Genomic DNA, 21,032 nt, shown 5'->3' on the forward strand with positions numbered 1-21,032 from the left:
ATGAATTTGTTTCTAATTTAGTCCATCAAAAAGACCTAGAAACATGCCCATGTGGGAAATTATTATCTTTAATACCCAACAATACAACAAGCTCTTAGACTTCCTTTTTAGTAAAGGGAAACTAAAAGACAGTAGTTTTTCTTTGATTGTAGAATTTAAGGTTACAAATTAACCCAAATATCTTTTCTTCTTGTGCAGTTCTCTAACATTAGTTGTGGATATTTCTCTTTTTAAACTACCTAAATCCAGAACCCAGTTCTTCAACAACAGAAATGCCTAATAATATCCACACAGTCATGGTAAATATTAAGAACTAATAGGAAAAAAATGTCATCAGATGTCCAGGAAAAATAGGGATATTTACTTCTAGTTTAAAATGTGACATAAAAATGTAATACATTCTGTCAAAAAAGAGCTTTTAATCTAATAATATCTATAAATCTTAGGGACAGAAATAGATTGTAATGCACTAATGGCAGCCAAAACACAGTCCAGAAGGTAATTAGACATAAGGTTTTCTATGTAGAGAACAGGTGTATATATTAGTGCTTATTTAGGAAGTAGGTGATTAAAGGTAACTTGGCAAGTTTAAATGAAAGCAGGTCTGGCTGCATCTTCAAGGGTGTAAGTTAGAAAGGAAAATGAATCAACAAAATGGTTAATGTCTGCGTTAATGAATAGAGATCCTACTGAGACAGCAGTAAGAACAACGAGGACAAGAAGAGCCTTCTAATACAGAGTGCTGCACCAGACTGGCACTTAATTTTCATTATCTCTAATCTGAAAATAATCTCACAAGGTGCTGATTATTACCTCAGTTTCACTGAGAGGGACACTGAGCTCAAAGAAGCCCAATTACTTGCACAAAATTAGGCAGAGAGTAAGAAACAAGGCTTGCATGAATCTAGCAAACTGGGTCCCAGTCAGAGAAACTTTCTATGGCACTGCCTCAATCTCACAAAGATAAAAAGGGTGGACTGAAATTAGAAGGAGACAAGAAGAAAGATTTAATAGCAGAGGAATTTTTTTAAATGCTTCAGGAAAAGCAAGTGAAAAACAAGGTGGCAAGGAATAAGTATGAAAAAAGAGAAACAGAAGGCAATATTTTGAGCAAGAAAAGAGGCAGGTATCCAGTACATAAAGGCATTTTCCTGGATTCTCAACAGGAAAAGGCAAAGATGTGAGTGAGGAGAGACATCACATATGAAAGGAGAAAGCACCAAAGTTAAAGCAAAGGGTCCACTAAACATAAAGAAAAATCAAATGAATGGAGAAGGAAAGAAAGCAATGCACTTGGGCAACTGAAAGTTAAATAAGACTGAAAGGAAGTGAGTTAACGGGAGCTTTTTTCTGTAAATTTGTGCTTTAGATTAATTTCCACTAGTACTGAAAACAAAGACCCATGCTTGCCAACAACAGCTCCATGCTTAACTAAAAATATAATTTCAATAGTTATTTTGAAAATATTTGAAATTTTATTAGGAAATCAGGACAGCCAGTCCCTAAGTGTTATGTTTTAATGACAGAGAAAAATCATCTTTTTTCTAGCTGAACCAATTCACTTCATAGGTGTAGCCAATTCAGTAAGTAATGACATATCTATTATTTTATGTCATGAAAATAATCTACTTAAAGTTATAAAGTGATCTCACATACCTAGACAAAGAGTATTGCTTCCATGCGCTTGTAACAGTAAGATTTGGCCAGTGACTTCTGCTGGATCTGTAATTTCTAACTCTTTTGAGCAATGTCAGGGTGGGCCCACAGTGGCTTTCATTCTTTCCATAAGACCTCCCAAACTTGTGCAGTTCATGGTATATTTATCTAGATACAAAAGACATTAGTGTAGACCAAAAACCCCTCTTTTTTGAGGGAGTCAGGGTTTCACTGTATAGTTCAGACTAACCTTGAACTCACTATGTAGCCTAGGCTGGCCTCAAACTTGAAGCTATACTCCTGCCTCAGCTTCCCACGTGCTAGGGTTATAGGTATGCACCACCATGCCCAGCTCACAAATACTTCTTAAATGAATATGAGAATCAAAAAATCCTTGAACATTTTTTTTTCGGTACTGGGAATTGAACCCAGGGCCTTTGCATTGAACTACATCTCCAGCCATTTTCTTTATTTTATTTTATTTTGTTTTGTTTTATTTTATTTTTTGAGACAGGGTATCACTAAGTCATTAAGTTGCCCAGGCTGGGTTCAAATTTACAGTCCTCCTGTCTCATCCTCCCAGTATGCCACGATGTATAACTAAATTCTATTTTTAATTATATACCACATTTTTAAAATGTTAAACCAAGTTTTTTTGTTTTAGATGTTAAATGCCTCATAAGCTATTATTATATCCTGCATGTTCAGTATTACAACTGTGAACACACTGTTTCTTTTGTGTCTCATTAAACTTAATGTTTACTATGGAGCTGCTCCACTAGCCAGCAGCCAGCGTGAAGCTCAAAAGCTCCATCCTGGGCACCCGCCCATGCCATGGTGAGGTCCCAGGCGAGGCTTGGAGCCCTGCCCCCATATGGAGCTCCGCTGAGCCGCGCCTCCAAAGCCCAGTTCCACTCCCCCATCCCACCCCTCACGCCCCACCCCCACCCCCACCTCGCCTCTGGCCTTCTGGCTCTTCTGCTACCTGGTCCCACACTACAGAGGCACAGGGGATTATAAAGGCCCTTGTCCTGAGCGCCACGACATAGAGCAGCAATTAGTAACAGAAAGAGGGCTTCTCAGGCTCCTCAGTGAAGACTGAAGCTCAGCGGAAAAGTAAATAGAATCTCTACAAGAAAGGCACACCAGACCACCATGCTTGGAAAGCTGGAGGGATCATCACCTGGGACCATAACCTCCCATCAAAACCTGCATGATCTTCAGGGGAAGGGCAACTGAAACCTGCAGTAGAACTTTGCAGAGTTCAACCCTGCAGGAGGACGGGGAGCTCAGCTTGGGACTAGCAGCCAGATATTTGCTTGAATCTCACAGGTCTGCTGCTGAGACTCACTGAATCGTACATGCACATGGATGCCTATGTTGCCTATTATGACAGCAGAGACATACCCTGAAGGTGGCCCATCATTTTTATTTTTTGCTATTTGCAAAAAAGAAAAAAAAAATCTTTTCTCTTATTTTTAATTCTTAATTTTTACTTTTTTCTACTCTTTTCAAATTTTTACTTTTCTTTCTTTTCTTTCATCTTTTCTTTCTCTCTCTCACTCGTTCTGTCACTGTCACATATTGCTCTTCATTTCCCCATTTGTTCCTTTCTGCATGGATTTCTCCTTTATTGTTCTTTTCTTCTCTTTTTCCTTCTCTTATCATTAGGTTTAAAGAAAAGTAAATTCAGTATCTAGCCTCCCTATTGCTGTTAGGTGATTCTATTCACATCTTTGTTCTTTAATTTTGCCTTTTTCTCTTGGCTTTAACAACTTCTTAGAGTTTGTGTGATCTTTCTGTGTCTTCTGGCCTCACCGCTAATCTTACCTGTTCTTTCTACCTGTCCCTCCCCTCTCCAACTCCTTTTAACTCCCTACCCTGAAGGGGAAAGATGCTATATTGAAGAGTTTATTCACTATAAACATATGTTGGGTTGGTCCTCGATTTTAATTTAATTCACATAGTTAAATGTGATAGATTAATAACTACCACAAATTGTCATTTCCTAAGCTGCACTAGATGCTATGGTATTGCTGATTGTATCGTTTGGGCTAACATGTTGTGATTGATCTAATCAGTTTTCCTTCCTGGTATAAGAAAAATAAAATAGCCTCAGAGTCATTAGAGCCTCAAAACCTAAACACAAACCATATCTAGAAGACACCTCTGAAAAGCAATCAGTCCACAAGGGTTTTAAACATAAGCAACAAAGATACATACATTAAGCAATTTTGAAATATCAACCCAGGAATTAAACCAAGGACAGTACCAAAAGAAAAAAATGAGAAGTCATTTAAGCAAGGCACAAACGCAGGCTTCCATGCGACAAAAGGGAAATTCTGGGGGAAATGAGGTGGAAAAGTCAGATAATCAACCACCTGGACACCCTGAACTAATAACACAGGAAGTAACAAAACAGATGAATGAGGCTCTAGAAAAATTCAAAGCAGAAATAATCTCCCAGATACATACAGAGATGGTGAGCAGAGTGAAAGACATGACTAGAGGCTCTAGAGCAGAAACAGATAAGAAAATAGATGAGATCAGAAACATGCAGGAATCCATGAATGCCCAGCATAAGAAAGAAATGGAAACCATGATCACCCAACATAAGAAACAAATGGAATCCATAAAACAGATTCAAACAGATATTCAAGAGATTAAAAACTCCAATGAAAGCATGCAGAGCAGACGAAGAGAATCTGAAGACAGAATATCAGATATAGAAGGACTGTGGTTAAGGACTATGAAAACAGAGATTTCCTAAAGATAGCAAGGGACCATGAGAAATCAATCCAGCAGCTGCTAGATGTTGCAAAGAAGAATAATATAAGACACATAGGACTCCACAAAAAAACAGGAGAAAGTACAACTGACATAACAAATCTGTTCACAGAAGTAATAGTAGAAAACTTCCCAGACAGAGGTAGAGAATTGAACATACAGATAAGTGAGGCATTTAGAACTCCAACTAGCCATAATAAAAAAAGAATGTACACCTAGACATATAATTGTCAAGATCTCAGAAACCCAAAAGAAGAACAAAATTCTACAGGCAGTCAGAGAAAAGAAACTAATCACCTACAAAGGAAAGCCCATCAGAATCACGGCAGATTTCTCAACACAAACCCTCAAATCAAGGAGAGCCTGGAGTGAAGTATTTCAAGCCCTGAAAGAAAATAACTTCCAACCTAGACTGTTGTATCCTGCAAAATTATCTTTCAAAATCAATGGGGAAATTAGATACTTTCATGACAAAGAACACCTGAGAAATTTCATGAACACCAAACCAGCACTCCAAACAGTTTTAAGCAATATTCTAGAAAAAGACAATGAAGGTCACAACTCCATGAGGCCCAACAGAGAGAAGACACCATGCAAGGTAAGACACTAAAGGGAAAGCAGGGAAAATAAGAAATAAAAGAGCCAACAACAGTAAAACATCCTGACAAGGATGAGTCAATATCTCTGAATTACAACTATCAATGTTAATGGCCTCAATTCACCAATCAAAAGAAATGGACTGACAGAATGGATTAAGAAGCAAAACCCAGCAATATGCTGTATACAAGAAACACACCTAACTCAAATGGAAATTCATAGACTGAAAGTAAAAGAATGGAAAACAGTTCTCCACGCGAAAACGAACCCAGAAAAAAGCAGGGGTAGCAATCTTATTTGCAAACAAAGTAGACTTCAAAACAAAACTAATTCAGAGAGACAAAGATGGTCACTACATACTTGAGAAGGGAACAATCCAAGAGGAAGAGATGACAATCATAAATATATATGCACCAAATACCATTGCCCCCAACTATTAAAAACAAATATTAATGGACATGAAAAACCAAATAACCACTAATACAATTGTAGTGGGGAACTTCAACAACCCTCTCTCACAAATAGACAGATCATCTAGAAAAAAATTAACAATGAAATTCTACAATTTAACCAAGCTATTGAGCAAATGAATTTAATAGATGTTTACAGACTGTTCCTCCCCACAAAATCAGAATACACATTCTTTTCAGCTGCACACGGGTGATTCTCCAAAATAGATCACGTTAGCTCATAGGACATATCTAAGTAAATGTAAAAGAATTAAAGTTATCCCCTGTATATTATCAGACCATAGTGCAATAAAATTGGAGGTCAATAACATAAGAAACCGCAAAACTCCCACAAACACACGAAAATTGAATAACACCCTCTTGAACAACAAATGGGTTACAGAGAAAATTAAAGAAGAAATTAGTTTCTACAAGTAAATGATAATGTAACTACAACATACAGGAATCTGTGGGACACAATGAAAGCAGTTCTATGTGGGAAATTCATAGCAGTGAATGCCCATATTAGGAAAACAGAGAGAACTCAGTTAAATAACCTAATGCAGAACCTCAAGCTCCTAGAAAAAGAGCATAACAAACCCAAAGCTCATACAAGAAAGGAAATTATAAAGATCTGAGTAGAAATCAATGCAATGGAGACTAAGAGAATGAAACAAAAAATCAATGAAACAAAGAGTTGGTTTTTTGAAAAAATAAATAAAATCGATAAACCTTCAGCCAACCTTATCAAAAAAAGGAAAGAAAAGGTTCAAATCCATTCAATTAAGAAAGAAAAAGGTGAAGCCACAACAGATCCAGAAGAAATCCAGAGGATCATCAATATGTACTTTGAGAACCTATACTCTAATAAAATGGAAAACACAGGAGAATTGGACAGATTCCTAGATACATATAAATTGCCAAAGTTAAATGAAGAAGATATAGAAATTCTAAACACCCCAATTACAATGAGTGAAATTGAAAATGTAATAAAAAATTTACCAACAAAGAAAACCCCAGGTCCCGATGGCTTCACTGCTGAATTCTACAAGACATTTAAAATAGAATTATTGCCATTACTCTTTAAACTCATCAAGGGAATTGAAAGGGAAGCAAGGCTTCCAAATTCATTCCTGGAAGCAAGTGTTGCTTTGATTCCAAAACCAGCGAAAGACCCATCCCAAAAATAGAACTACAGGCCAATCTCCCTAATGAACATAGATGCAAAAATCCTCAACAAGATATTGGCAAACAGAATACAGAGTGTCATCCAAGAAGATCTTACACCCTGACCAAGTTGGATTTATCCCAGGGAAGCAAGGGTGGTTCAACCTTCGTAAATCAACAAATGTAATACACTATATTAACAGAGCCAAGAACAAAAACCATATGATCATCTCAATACATGCAGAAAAGGCATTTGACGAAATCCAACATGCATTCATGATAAAAAACACTACAGAAAATTGGAATAGAAGGTCTTTATCTCGACCTGATTAAGGCTATCTATGAAAAATCAACAACCAACATCATACTAAATGGTCAAAAACTGAAAACTTTCATGCTAAAATCAGGAACAAGACAAGGATGCCCACTATCACCACTCCTGTTCAATATTGTTCTGGAAACATTAGCCACAGCAATTACAAAAGAGAAAGAAATGAAAGGAATAAAGATAGGAAAGGAAGAATTGAAACTGTCATTATTTGCTGATGATATGATACGAAGACCCAAAAACCTCAGCCAAAAGTCTTCTAGACCTACTTGTCAGATTTGGTAGAGTAGCTGGATACAAAGTCAACACTCAAAACTCAATAGCCTTCTTATATGCAAATAGAAGACCCATTGAGAGAGAAATTCAGGAAAAAACTCCTTTTACAATAGCATCTAAAAAAATGAAATATCTAGGAATCAACCCAACAAAGGAACCAAAAGACCTCTACACAGAAAACTACAGCACTCTGAAGAAGGAGATAGAAGAGGATATAAGAAAATGGAAAGATATTCCTGTTCCTGGGTAGGAAGAACCAATATAGTGAAAATGCCTATACTTCCAAAACTACTATATAGATTTAATGCAATGCCATTTGAAATTCCAACAATATACTTCACAGAATTAGAGAAAAAACTCCAAAAATTCATTTCAAAGCAGAAGAAACATAGAATAGCAAAAGCAATTCAAGGCAACAGAGACATGGCTGGGGGTATCACAATCCCCAACTTGAAACTATACTACAATGCTACTTTGATAAAAACAGCATGGTACTTGCAAAGAAACAGACCTGAAGATCAGTGGAATAGATTAGAAGATGTAGAAACAACTCCAGACATACTCAGCCACCTCATCTTTGACAAAGGAGCCAACCACCCTCATTGGAGGAAAGATAGCCTATTTAATAAATGGTGTTGGAAAAACTGGATTTCAACCTGCTAAACATTAAAACTAGACCCATACCTATCACCATGCTCTAAACTAAGATCGAAGTGGATTAAAGATCTAAATATTAAGACAGAAACACTAAACTGGTTGGAAGATAAGGTAGGTAGAATTCTTGAAGACATTGGCATAGGAAAAGACTTTATGAACAAATCTTCAGTAGCACAGGAGCTAGCACAAAGAATCAACAACTGGGATCTCATCATATTAAAAAGCTTCTGCACTGCAAGAGAAACTACCAACAGTGCTAAGAGACAACCTACAATGTGGGAAGAAATTTTTAGCAGCTGTACCTCAAAAAAAGGTCTACTATGGAGAATATATAAAGAATTGAAAAAAATCAGACCTCCCAGATTTAAAGACCCAATCCAAAAATGGGCATCTGAAATTAACAGACATTTCTCAGACAAAGAAGTAGAAATAGCAAATAAACATATGAAAAAATGTTAAACAAAAAATGTTCAAAATGTTCAACATCACATTCAAGAGATGCAGGTGAAAACAATACTGAGATTCCACCTCAACCCAGAAAGAATGGCTGCTATCAAGAAATCAATCAATAACAAGTGCTGGTGGGGGTATGGAGAGAAAGGAACACTGCTCCGTTGTTGGTGGGAGTGCAGACTGGTGCAACCACTGTGGAAACCAGTATGGAGATACCTCAAAGAACTAGGACTACAGGTCCCATTTGACCCAGCTATTCCACTGCTGGGTATCTTCCCCAAAGAATTGAAAGAATAATACCACACCGATATATGTGCACCTATGTTTATAGGGGCACAGTTTGTAATAGCTAAAGCTTGGAAACAGCCCATGTGCCATCAACTGGAAACTGGATAAAGAAAATGTGGTCTTTTTATAAAATGGAGTACTAAGAACAAGAAACTAGAGACATTTATAGCTAAATGGATGCATATTGAGGCCTTACTCTTAAGTGAAATAAATAGGACCCACATGTGTAAATACCGAATAGTATCTCTAGCATGAGAAACTGAAAGTGTAAATAAGGATGAAAATGATTAAAGGAAATAATTGATAATTTGAAGTAGGAAAATGTCCAAAGGTGTAGGGGTGGCAGGATGGGAAGTTGAAAGGGAAGAAAGTAATGGAAAAAATTGTGAGAAAGAAAAAAAAATGGAAACAAAGTTTATGTAAATAGGGAAGGGTGGAGGGGGTAAAGGGCACCCAGGTAATGGGGGAAAATCAAGAAGCAAGATACATCATGTACAAGTACAAGCACCCAATGTTAAATGTAAATGTATTTCATACCTAAAATGTACCAATAAATAGATAAATAAATAAATAAATAAGAAAAAAAAAGAATGTTTACTATGAACTTCTTGGCATTTAACACTCTGTCTCTTAATAGCTAAATATTTGTTTCTGTTTGTTTCTCCATTTTACCTTCAATATTCAGATCTGTCTGCAAAATAAATGTGAATATTTTCTAGGAAATAAAATTTAGAAGCTTCCACATCTAAAAGTTTTTTTCATTCAACACTCAATAGTAAATGTCTGAATAGCCTCTATGTTTCATAGAATGTCTTAAGTGCTAAGTATACAAATTGGCACATGGAAGCCATGCTTTATTCACAATCATTACAGTAGAGTTATATGTAGAATGAAATGTAATGATACATTTTGTGAGTACATAAGCTAGAAGTATAAGTTTCTTGTAAGTTCATGTCAGGAGAATCTACATTAGCTTAGAAAGATGGAGAAATGGCTCAGGAAAAAATGACCACAGAGCTGAAACATTCAGCGTGAATAAGCATTAACCAGATGAAGAAGGTAAAGTGAAGTTAGCTCACTAGGCATTGTGTAGGGACATAGGGACAGTGATCATCATTCAGTGGAATAGCAGAATTATATTGCAATTGGAGAGAGAAAAATCTGGAAATCCAAACAAATATCAAATTATTAAGGGCCTAGTAAAATGTTCTTAGGTTATTTTAAGAAGGAAGGAGGTAATGGATACAGTATAGTCATTAAAAAAGTTCTTCTATAAGAAACTATAGAATGAATTCAGGCCAACATCAGGTTAGCATTTTGCAAACATTCTGCAATGAAATAAATGTGGAGGATGATGAAATCGGAGGAAAAATACTATGATCTCAAGATAAATTTGGGTGGAATTGCTTGTGGACTGCAAGAAAATTGGCAATGGGGATAGAAAGAAGTGGCTAATTCACCATCCATCTATAACCAGAATGCACAGCTTGACTGAAAAGTGATGAAAGTACGTATGAAGAAGGAGAAGAAAACCTAAATCTCAGTTCACTTGTGCAAGAGACTGAGTGGCTTTTGCTGTGCCAATGACACAGGCAGTGAATGAATTTATCAATAGACAGGAAAGACAGGAAAAGCCAGAGCTTATTTAGATCCCTGAGTACACTGTCAAGAAGGACAGAAGGGAGTTTCCAAGAGAGGAATCATGCAGCCAGGATGAAAGATTGGAGTTTTTATAAGGGAATGAAGATGTGGGAAAGGGTCTGAGTTGGCAAACGTAGCTATCTTAGAAACGCATTTTCCAGGGCATTCTGTTCTTTGCTAATCTTTCGGGAACACCTTTATTGTAACTAAAGTTGTATATCAAAGATTCAATTGTGATGGTTTCTTGCTTATGCCTCAGAAAAGACTCTTTAGATTAAGATAAAGGTATCTGTAGGTTTTACCTTTTGGGGAACGATACAACATTAAGTCGGGGGACAAAAGGATAGTTTTCATATTTACTTTTTTTTCAATTTTTATTTTTATTAATACATATTTTTGGTACATAATGGTTACATTCCTCACTGGGTTTTGTATTTATTTTTATCTTGTGCTGTTTTTTAATCCACCTTGGTGTAGTCTTTTACTACTGTCCAGGTCACGCTGGGCAGTGTGTTGTCAAAGAAGTTTGGGTTCTGAGAATTTTAACCATTTTGTCCCCCAAGTTCTTGATGCCAAATCAAAAATGGAACAAAACACATTACATTCTAAAGACTTACTGACAGGTTAAGTGATGTTACTTAGGATTTGGTGTATTTATGGGCCTGGAGCTCAGGACAGAGTGCAAGCTAGAGCCAGCCTTGAGGCATCCACATAGGTCACCTGAAGCAAAAATAGTTGACTTCTCTCAGTGAGACATAGGCTGAGAAGAACAAGTAATGCTGCCTTAATTCCAAAGGAAAGCACTTGCTTAGAAACTGCCAAAAGAGGAATAATTAAGCATAATTTTTAGCTGACTAGAAAGAAAATAGTGTTTTACATCTATAGTTTAAAGAAAGAAAAGGCATATTAATGATCTTTAGCTCAATGCCATCATGACAAAGAGGAGGGCACCGTGTGTCTTGAGAATCCCACCTCCAAACTGTGCCTTGTGTCTAAAAGGCCCCTTTTCAACCCCTGAATAACTCTTATTGGCCTACTTTCACCCCAAAACAATTCTACGTGACAATATGCAAGGCCCTTGGAATACAGCAAAGTAGACAAGATTCATCCTTGATGGAATTCACCTGAGAAGATTTTTTTAAAAAGTCATTATGATTGTGTCAAGTGATAAAAGGGGAAATATGTGTGTTTCTTTAACCTCCACAAAGACACATTAAAAGTTCTTTCTCAAGAGTTACCTTTCTACCAGGGACCATAGCAATTACTGGAGCTTTAGCCCAGAATAGTTTGTATGTGTATATCTGTTTGAAATATATGCAATATTTATTTAACATTTTACAAAATTTCAGAAGAATTCATGGAAGAATATCAGAACTATAGACTTCTATATTATATCAAGGACAAATGTGAAAGAAAATTGAAAGATATGATGCCATTTCTACAGGTAAAATATTTTAAATATTAAAAATGTATTTCAACTCATTATATAAAACAGAGAAAAGTAAAAAAATAAATAAAAGCCTATGATATCAGATAATAGATGTAGTCAATAAGAATAAGGGTTGAATATGTTTGAATACAAATACAAACACTACAACATACTAATAGAAGACATAAATGGATCAGCAGAGTTGAAAAATGCTATGAAGTTACCTATAAAGTCTTATCAGTCTCTTTCTTGGTTCATAAACATGATTGGGTTTTCATGCCTTTGTGTGAGATACACCTTCTTCAAACAAACTACTCACTCAATGTAAAACATAAAATAAAAATTTTTAAAAAACATACTATTGGCAATTTTTTAAGTATGTACTTTTCTCACTATCTAAATAAATAGAATTTGGAAATTTTCAGAGAATTTGGAGAAGGAATAAAATATTTTAATTGTTGGAGGGATAAACAAAGGAAAATATGCAATTTTCTCTTCAAAGGGGTATAAAATAAAGGGTGACAGATGAATAAAATGAAGATTTCAAACAGAAGTTAGCAAGATCAAGATTTCTAACAGACAAAAGCATTGCATTTGTTATGTTAAGTAACAGAAATTAGAGTGTTTTCAAATTCATTAGAAGAAAATAAACATAAAACAGAAAAGGAACTAAAGCATTTTAAAAGGTATCAGCAAGAGAGAAATCCAAACCCATGTAGAAAATTTTGCACATGATAAGTCTTCCATAATAGAAAGAGAACAGGATAATAGTCAATTTGTAGGAAAAGAAAATTTAACAAAATTTGAGAATCTAATAATAATAGAGAAGGTACCAGTGAAAGAATTTTAGGAAAAACAGATGAAGAACAATGTCAACAACTTCAGTATTACCAGAATACTAATCTGGAGAAGCCAAAGTTCAGGTGATCACCAGTATCTTCCAGGAGACGAGTGTCTGTATTTTACAGGACTCAAAAAACTGCATACAGGGCTAAGTAGACGCTGAGGGCGGCGCTGTGGGTCGACTAGGCCTCCTGCAGGAAAATGGCCGGATCGCCTAGGAGCCGGAATACGAAGAAATGGCTTCCCCTGGATGCAGCTCTCCAGCGCTCTAAATATTTCAGAATCAAAACTTGGAAAAATAATTAGGAAAGAAAAAAAAAAATAAAATAATTAGGAAAGGGTGTGGAAGAACTTCAGTTCATAATAAATGTCAAATCTTAGAAGAGCATGACTTTAAAGAAGAAGATTTTGGCTTGTTTCAGTTAGCAGGCCAAAAATGCATAGAAGAAGGGCACATAGATCAGTTATTAGAAATTATTCAAAATGAAAAGAATAGGGCCATCATCAAAACCATGGGCTAGAACTTTGTTGCTCCTGCTGTTTGGTGCCTTTTAAGGAATGATAAAGAAAATGATAAAAGAAAAAAATATTTTCTAGTTCTTCAGTTACTGGTAAAGTTATGTAATCCAAAGGAATTATTATTAGGTTTGCTCAAACTGATTGAAGAGCCCTCTGGAAAACAGATATCCCAAATTATTCTTCTTTTACTTCAGCCATTACAAACAGTGATTCAGAAACTTCCTAATAAGGCATATTCAGTTGGATTAGCATCATCCACCCTTTGGAGTCCACTGTCTCTTCTTCCTGTTCCTCACTCAAAAGTACAAATACAAACAGATGACTATGGCCTTTGTCAGTGTTGCAAGGCCTTAACAGAGTTCAGTAAACCTTTGTGGAAGAAGTCATTGATGATAAAGAAAACAAGGAAAATGAAAACAAAAAAATTAAAGGATGAATTACTGAAATTTTGTTTTAAAAGCTTGACCTTTGCTGACAGCACAATTCCTTGAACAATCTGAAGAAGCAGGAAATGATCCTTTAAGGTGTTTTGCATCTGAAATAATGTTTTTTATCAGCAATTGGATACCCTTTTCCAAAAATTATTTTTAACCATGGAAGGAAAACTAGGATATGGAATTACCTTGAATTTGAGGAAGAAGACAAACAATTAGCAGACTCTATGGCCTCTCTGGCATATCTAGTATTTGTTCAAGGGATCAAAACTGATCAGCTGCCAGTGGTTTTAAGCCCCTCATACATTTTGTAGTTTAATATGGGGCATACTGAAGTCTTTTTGAGAACAGAAGAGTCTGTTTTGTCCAAAGGATTGGAACTACTGAAGAATGGTTTATTGAGAATAGAAGATGACAGTCTACTTTACAAGTACTTAGAAATCAAGAGTTTCCTTACTGTACCTCAGAGCTTAGTGAAAGTAATGACACTTTGCCCCATTGAGACATTGAAAAAAAAAGGTTCAGCCATGCTTCAGTTGTATATTAACAAGTTGGATTCACCAAGGCAAATATACATTATTTAGGTGCTTTTTGAATACAAGTGATCACTCAGGTGTGGAGGCCTTTATTATTCAAAATATCAAAAATCAAATTGATATGTCATTTAAGAAAACGCCTAACAAATGGTTTACAGGACCACAGCTGATTTCTCTTTTAGATTTGGTACTGTTTCTCCCAGAGGTTGTTAAAATAAATTTACTACAAAACTCAGATAGGATTATGGCTGCACTGAACTTATTGAGGTTTTTGGTTATCAAAGATAATGAAAATGACAATCAAACTAGATTGTGGACAGAACTTGGAAAGATTGAGAATAATTTCTTAAAGCCACTTCATATAGGACTTAATATGTCAAAACCACACTATGAAGCAGAAATTAAAAATAGCCAAGAAAATAACCAAGTAGTTCAAAAGTCTAAGGACCTTTGTTCTGTAACAGTAGGTAGAGAAGGGATCCCCAATATGCCTCCTGAAATGCAGTTTAAGGTCCTACATTCAGCTCTTTTCACATTTGATTTGATTGAAAGTGTTCTAGCTCGAGTAGAAGAACTCATTGAAATAAAAACAAAGTCTACCTCTGAAGAAAATGTTGGAATAAAGTAAAAGTTTTACTTTGTAAATAAAATTTGGTAAAATAATGTAAAAAAGAACTGCATATATGAAGTTCCTTTTTTTCTGTATTTCTCTGTATCTCTGCCTCTCTCTGTGTCTCTCTCTCTGTATCTCTGTTTTTCTGTCTTTCTCTTATTTCTATTGGTAAAAAAAGTAAACAGTAAAAATGTTTGGAAGAAAAAAGGTGAATAACAATCATAACACCTAATAACGGGCAGCATTATTTTATTTATTGTTTCTCTCCTTCTCTAGAAAAAGGAATTTTACAAATTGGAAATGTGCAACACTTATGAAAACAGTAATACATTCCAGGCATTTGCTGGGTGCTTGGAATAATAACAGTCAATGAGATAAACAGACTTATATGTGTGTATCAACTTTATGTCCCTTACTCCAGAATCCTTTGTCCATATCTGCATAGCTACTGTGTCTATAGAACAGTTACAGTAGGAATTAATGCTGGGCTTATCAGATTTTTGTGAGATTTGGATTCTTTTATTTGTTTAATATCTCCTCAAACTTCCAAGTTATGTAAGGAGATGTTTAACTGAAACTTTTTATTTTTCATAATATATTTTCTAGTATTCAATAATGAACTTCCTGTGCACTATTAGATTACAAAACACATAATGTAGTTTTCTGGTACATCAGGTCCCCATTTCTTTACTCAATTTCTTTCCCAATCAGGAGGGAAAAAGCTGTCCTGAAATTACCAAAGGCTTAAAATTATAAAGATTGTTTCTAGTTTACCCTGCGAGCTTACTTTGTACTAAGAAGAATCGGGTCATTTCAGTCACTTAAAACATCTGTATCTAAAAAAAAAAAGGATTTCATCTTCATTGAATGGGGAAAACACTTCATGAAAGACCCTGCTTTGTCTCTAAACCTACCTGGAAGTAAACCTGTCACTTGCATTCATATTTCTTTGGTCAAAACAAATTATACTTCCATTTCAGAGTACAAACGTGGAAATGAATAATCTCACTTCAGGGAGAGCATCAAATGCATCTTTGAAAATTAATAAAATCTCCCACTGTTGACTCTCCTACACATCATCCTTCAGCACATGTGTTCCTTGTCCCTCTAGGAATTTAGGCCCTACATCATTCTGTAAGAAGTGCTCTGGCACCTCAATTTTAATAAGCCATTAATTCTCCCCTTTCTGGTTTACAAAACTGAGGTTGTTGCTGAATTCTCATTAGTACATATTTCCTTAATTTTAGTTTCTGCTACAACTTGGTAAACTTGGTCCTTTATCAGCCTCTCCCACTTGAGATCACTCATCAAAGAAGTTCTGTTTGATCTCCTCTCTCCTTGTTTCTCAGAATATTTGACATATCATAAGGGAGACCATGCTGTATGTTTTACCAATTCTTATTTAATTTCCTTCCTGGTCACAAAACAACACTATAGAGTTTTCAGCTCTGGTGCTTGCAGTTAGGTTGTGACTCTGTAATAAAGTTCTGGAAGATGACATATCTAAGGGAATATTCAGCATGTGGAGGCTTGGGCTCAAAATTTCCTCTGTCATAATACTAAGGAGCCAGTATTTGAGAAGCAAACACCCTAAAATTGATAGCAACATTAAGGATATTGAGAATTTCCAAATGAGGAGGGATTTCAAGGAGAGACACTAAATCCAAGTACAATGTGAGCAATAAAAGCACATGGAGTTCATTCCTGAATTTCCAGTTTGTTCTTGCAATACAAACTATCTTAACTGTGCCTAATAATGTGTGAAAATTAATCAAGAGAAAAATTGGAATGAGATCATTGGAATGATATTAGCCATGAAAAAAGAGGGGCAACATCTTGTTTTTGTAGAATAAAATTATTTCACATTTTTTATTTTACATTTTTTACCAAATTTAAGCCTTTAAACATAAAACTGATATTACATTAAAATAATCAAGGTTAAAAAAATAAGCATTACACAGAATGTGTTAATTTCAGAAAAACTTGTATTTCAATTTCCCCTAGAGAATTTTAAACTTCTCCTAGAGAAATCAAAGGATATCCAGGCTACTGAAGAGCTTCAACCTACATCAAGACAATAAATATGTATAGACTTCATTGTGGTTTCAATTTGTTCTTGAAAAGAAAATTTTTTTTTCCTGAGCCCTGTTGATCACTGATATCTCAGAATTATACTCTCGGCCAATTATCCTGTAGGTCCTATCAAAAATCCATTATGTCTAGTTAATCATAATACTCAATCCAATTTCAAAGAATTTGTGATAAAGAGTCTCTCAAACAAATTACAGGCAATTGCTAAGCTTGACTCAATTTAGATTGCGTTCAAAAACATCTCTGTCTATGTGCTGCATCATTCCAAATGACCTCATGCTAGGTAACCCCACCTCCCAATGTGTCCCTTCAGCTCTCTGTCTCCCACACCCACACCACTCACACCCCACATTGCCTTACAATGACCACTTGTTTTTTTTTTTATTTCTCTAACAACATTCTTTTATCTAAGTAACTATATCAATTTTCACTTAAAATTACTTCTTTCCTTCAAATTCTGAACTTTTCTTTCCTACACTGTACGGAAAAATCTTCCTGAGAAAATGCAAATATTAAATCAACTTAGATCAGTGAGACCTGGAACGAATTGACCTTCAAAGTCATTGAGAAAAACTTACCTTCCAATCACATCCTAGAAAGTGAAGTCCACTCATTGCTTAAAATATACTGAGATTGGAAATCCCACTGTTTTTTTTTAAAGAAACCTACTCACTAATTGGCAAGATTTGCTTTTTACATATTGAATCATAATGTCCCTACTTGGTACATCCACCAAATTATTCAAACTCTGCTTTTGAGAACAAGGAGAAGATAACCCTACTCCTTCACTTCAAAACACATTTAAAAGTATTTTCCAGGTAGTCTTTCTGTCCTTTTTCCTCAAATATTTTCTCCTACATGCTAACCCATGCATTTTGTGTGTTGTTTCTATGATGCATTCTTTATAAGTAATTATATATTACCATGTAATTTATAAATGTGATCTGTATTTGAGAGAGCATTGATGATTTGCTATGTGAACAATTCTATTTAATAATTGCATAATAATGGTAATGTGTCTTGAGTAGTTCTAGGTTTTTGTTATCACACTATGGATTTTATAAGTCCTCACAATGTGGTTTTATGCAATAAAGTGCGTCCCATCAAATCATAGGTTAAAACTTTGGCACCAATATAACTGTATTTTTAGCTAGGACTTTTAAAACATAATTACAGTTTAATGAGGTTGTAGGATGGGCCCTAATCCAGTAGAGCTGGCATCCTTTTAAAGGAAGAGACTCCAAGAGTGTGCATACACAAAAGCAAGTCAACCATAGGCAAACCAGAGAGAGGTCTCAGATGAAACCAAATCGGAGCACTTTCATCTCAAACTTCAGCCTTTAGAACTGAATAAGAGGATTGTTTAAGATATCCAGTCCGTGACATTTTGTTATGGCAGTCTACACACGCCACTTAAGCTGTTATTACCTGAATTTCACTAATGGGAACAACTGCTTTATTCTGTACTAGGAAGTGGTGTCTCAAGGACTCTAGAGTAATCCAGGATCAATAGATTCAACTGTCCAAGTCTTTTGGCCTTTGAGAAGAATAGTTACATTTTACTTAATGTTAAAATAATATGGCACATATTCTCTCTAGATCATGAATAAAAATGAGGAAATGAAGGAAACACATAAAATTTTTTTGGTAAAAATAGATAGTTCAGTGATTCCTCAGAAAGCAAATTATAACTTATAAAGAATCAAGGTCAGTTAATGAAACAAAGCAGTGTACAGCTTACAGTTTTGCTTTATGTTATATTAAAATAAAATGGCTTAAGTACACATATATAAAGTAAGTGAGGGTAAATCAACAAGATTGTTACAAAGAAAGATTGCCTTCCAAAACTTTAGGAAAAGTGAAGAAAGCACAACTTTTGAGTCATAGTAAACATCAAATATGTAAACAGAAGAAAAATAAGCAATGATTAGAGAAATATTAAAGATATGTTAGCTTTAAATAGATTCCAAAATACAGAATTAAAAATAAGATTTCCTCAAAAGTTTAAACAATCTTATTGCAATCTTTATCAACTTCATTTATCTAAATCATCAAATTATTTTTTATTTTTCATTTTCCACAATAGTTCATAAATAGGACAGCTAAGAGTTTAATGTCAATGGAAAATCTATTTCTATTTTCTCAACAGTTTGTCATCTACCTGCCTTATAGACAATCATTTAGAGATCACAAAATTTTACACTCACTTCATTTTGTCTTTCACATAATGAGGAATAACAATAAAGTACACTGCATAAGAATTTTTTTCACTTGATTACCTTTTTAATTATCTTATTAATCCATGCTTTTAGGAACATTTATATTTTAAGAAAGGAAATGAAAATATTTGAGGCAGAGCTTTCCAATATCCCAAGGCATGAGAAATATCTTCAGACTATCTGGATTGATGTAGAGCACTCATACAACTTTTTGTCGATGATTAAGCCTCCTACATACCAGTAGAGGTATTCCAAAACAAACTGATCAGTAGATAAGACAACCTCCATTCTGGCCTTCAGCCGCTGAACCAGTTGTTTGTCCATGAGATGACAGAACAGGGGCAGCAGGTTGCTAGGGAAGGCTAGGGGTTCTGCCAGAGAGGCTGTAGGCATTCGAGCTATCTCCCGGGGAACCAGAACTACCATGTCTGTCCAAGCTGTGTGGTCCCTGTTGGGTTCCTTTAGGGAAGAATCCAGGGACACCAGCTGCTCCCCATGACTCAGCAGGGCATATAGCAAAGATATTCCAAACTGGTTCTGAAGTACGACAATGACCGGGTGCTCTGCGGAGCGAGGTGGTAGCAACAGTAGCCCCTGAAGCCCTTAGAGGAGTTTATGGAAGGTCAAATGACTGATATATTTTCCCAGAGGCTTGAATAACATGTGTAGGGCCTGGTCAGTCACATCCCTCCGGATCAGGAGGGGCAGATGCTGGGTAATAACCAGAAGAAGGCTAACAGCCTGATCAGGTAGCAGAAAGGGCAGTGGCCGGGCCACCAAGGTTTTCCCCTTCCTCACAGAGAGCACCTGCAGGAAGCTATCTGCTATCTCCTCTAGGTTGTTCTGCTCCTGGGTCTTTAAGGCTTGGAAGAGCTTCTCAACCTGGTTGTTCTGCTGCCCAAAGTGGCAGGGCTGTGGAAGTCCATCCTTCTGGCCCTCCTCTATCTCTAGTAACTGAAGGAACATCCTCTCAATCTTGCATAATACCTGAAGCTTCTGACTGTTTGCCTCTGCTGGATTCTGCTCTTGAGTTCCATGAGATACAGCATCAATAGCTTGGCGAGGACTAAAACATGTTGATACAGCTACCTGGCCCAGGGAAACCTCAATATGAGCCACTGATTCTTAAGTCTCTGCCTTCTGAACATAAGGTGTCACCAACTTAGGAGACTGAACCCTGTTCCTTTGTCCATGTAGTTCTTCATCTGCCTTCTTCTCTAGCTTCTCATAATATTTCTGATAGTAATAGTCATCCAGATGGGGGCTCTTGCTTTGCAGCTGAGCCATCAGCACTTTTATTACCCAGTCCTTCTCTTTTTGGGTCATGAGGTTAGCATAAGGGTTTGGCTGCTGAAACCAAGTCTTCTTGGCTGAGGAACTTGGTGTTTGACTCTGTTCCTGCTGTAGGATCCTTTGGTGAGGAGGGTGGAGCTGGGTCAGATGACAGACCCTAGAAGGCCATGAGGGCAGTGGGTTGCAGAAGAGAGATGAGTCTAGCAGGGGCTGTTGAGGTCCAAAATGCTGAGCTGGAGAGCTGGTGTTGGGAAATATAGGCTGCCACAGAAAGTGCAAGGAGGCAGGTGACATCCCCAGCACACCAGGGGTCTTGTCTCCAGGAGAGCTGAATAGACCTCTCTGCATGTAATGAGTGGTGTCAAGTGCAGCTAGATCCCCAAGATCATTCTCTTCTTCATCGGGGTCTGTGACCAAATATGGATCTAAATCCTTCTCCTCTGCCACTTTGTTTTTCTTTTCTTCCTTAGGAATCAAGGGGCCACAGAACTTGCCTGGCCTTTGGCATAAATGTGGGCCTTCAAGACATTTCATCTTGGTAGGCTGGCAGTCTTTCTCTATGGCTGTGTCCTCCACTGAGAAAGCATTGTCAGCCTCTAGAAGGTAAACCGCTTGACTGTTGCTGTCCTTCCTGCTTAGGGTAGCCATGGCAGTCTGCATAAGAATATTTTGAAGATTAAATAAACTAATACACAAAGGATTTAGTACTTGAAAAAGATTATCCCTTAATATTATTAAATACTCAGTCCACTTTCA

General features: G+C 36.2%; 2 pseudogenes; one reads left to right on the forward strand and one right to left on the reverse strand.

The window, feature by feature from the left end:
* The first annotated feature begins 472 nt into the window (after nt 1-472).
* On the forward strand, nt 473-14,688 carry LOC101719244 (glomulin pseudogene; annotated as a pseudogene).
* A 4,466-nt stretch (nt 14,689-19,154) lies between these two features.
* Nucleotides 19,155-20,825, reverse strand: LOC101718906 (protein PAT1 homolog 2 pseudogene; annotated as a pseudogene).
* Between the last annotated feature and the right edge of the window lie 207 nt (nt 20,826-21,032).

This window comes from Heterocephalus glaber, unplaced genomic scaffold, assembly GCF_053883595.1.
Source record: "Heterocephalus glaber isolate CG9 unplaced genomic scaffold, H.glaber_assembly_v1.0 deba00001509, whole genome shotgun sequence".
NCBI classification, from domain to species: domain Eukaryota; kingdom Metazoa; phylum Chordata; class Mammalia; order Rodentia; family Bathyergidae; genus Heterocephalus; species Heterocephalus glaber.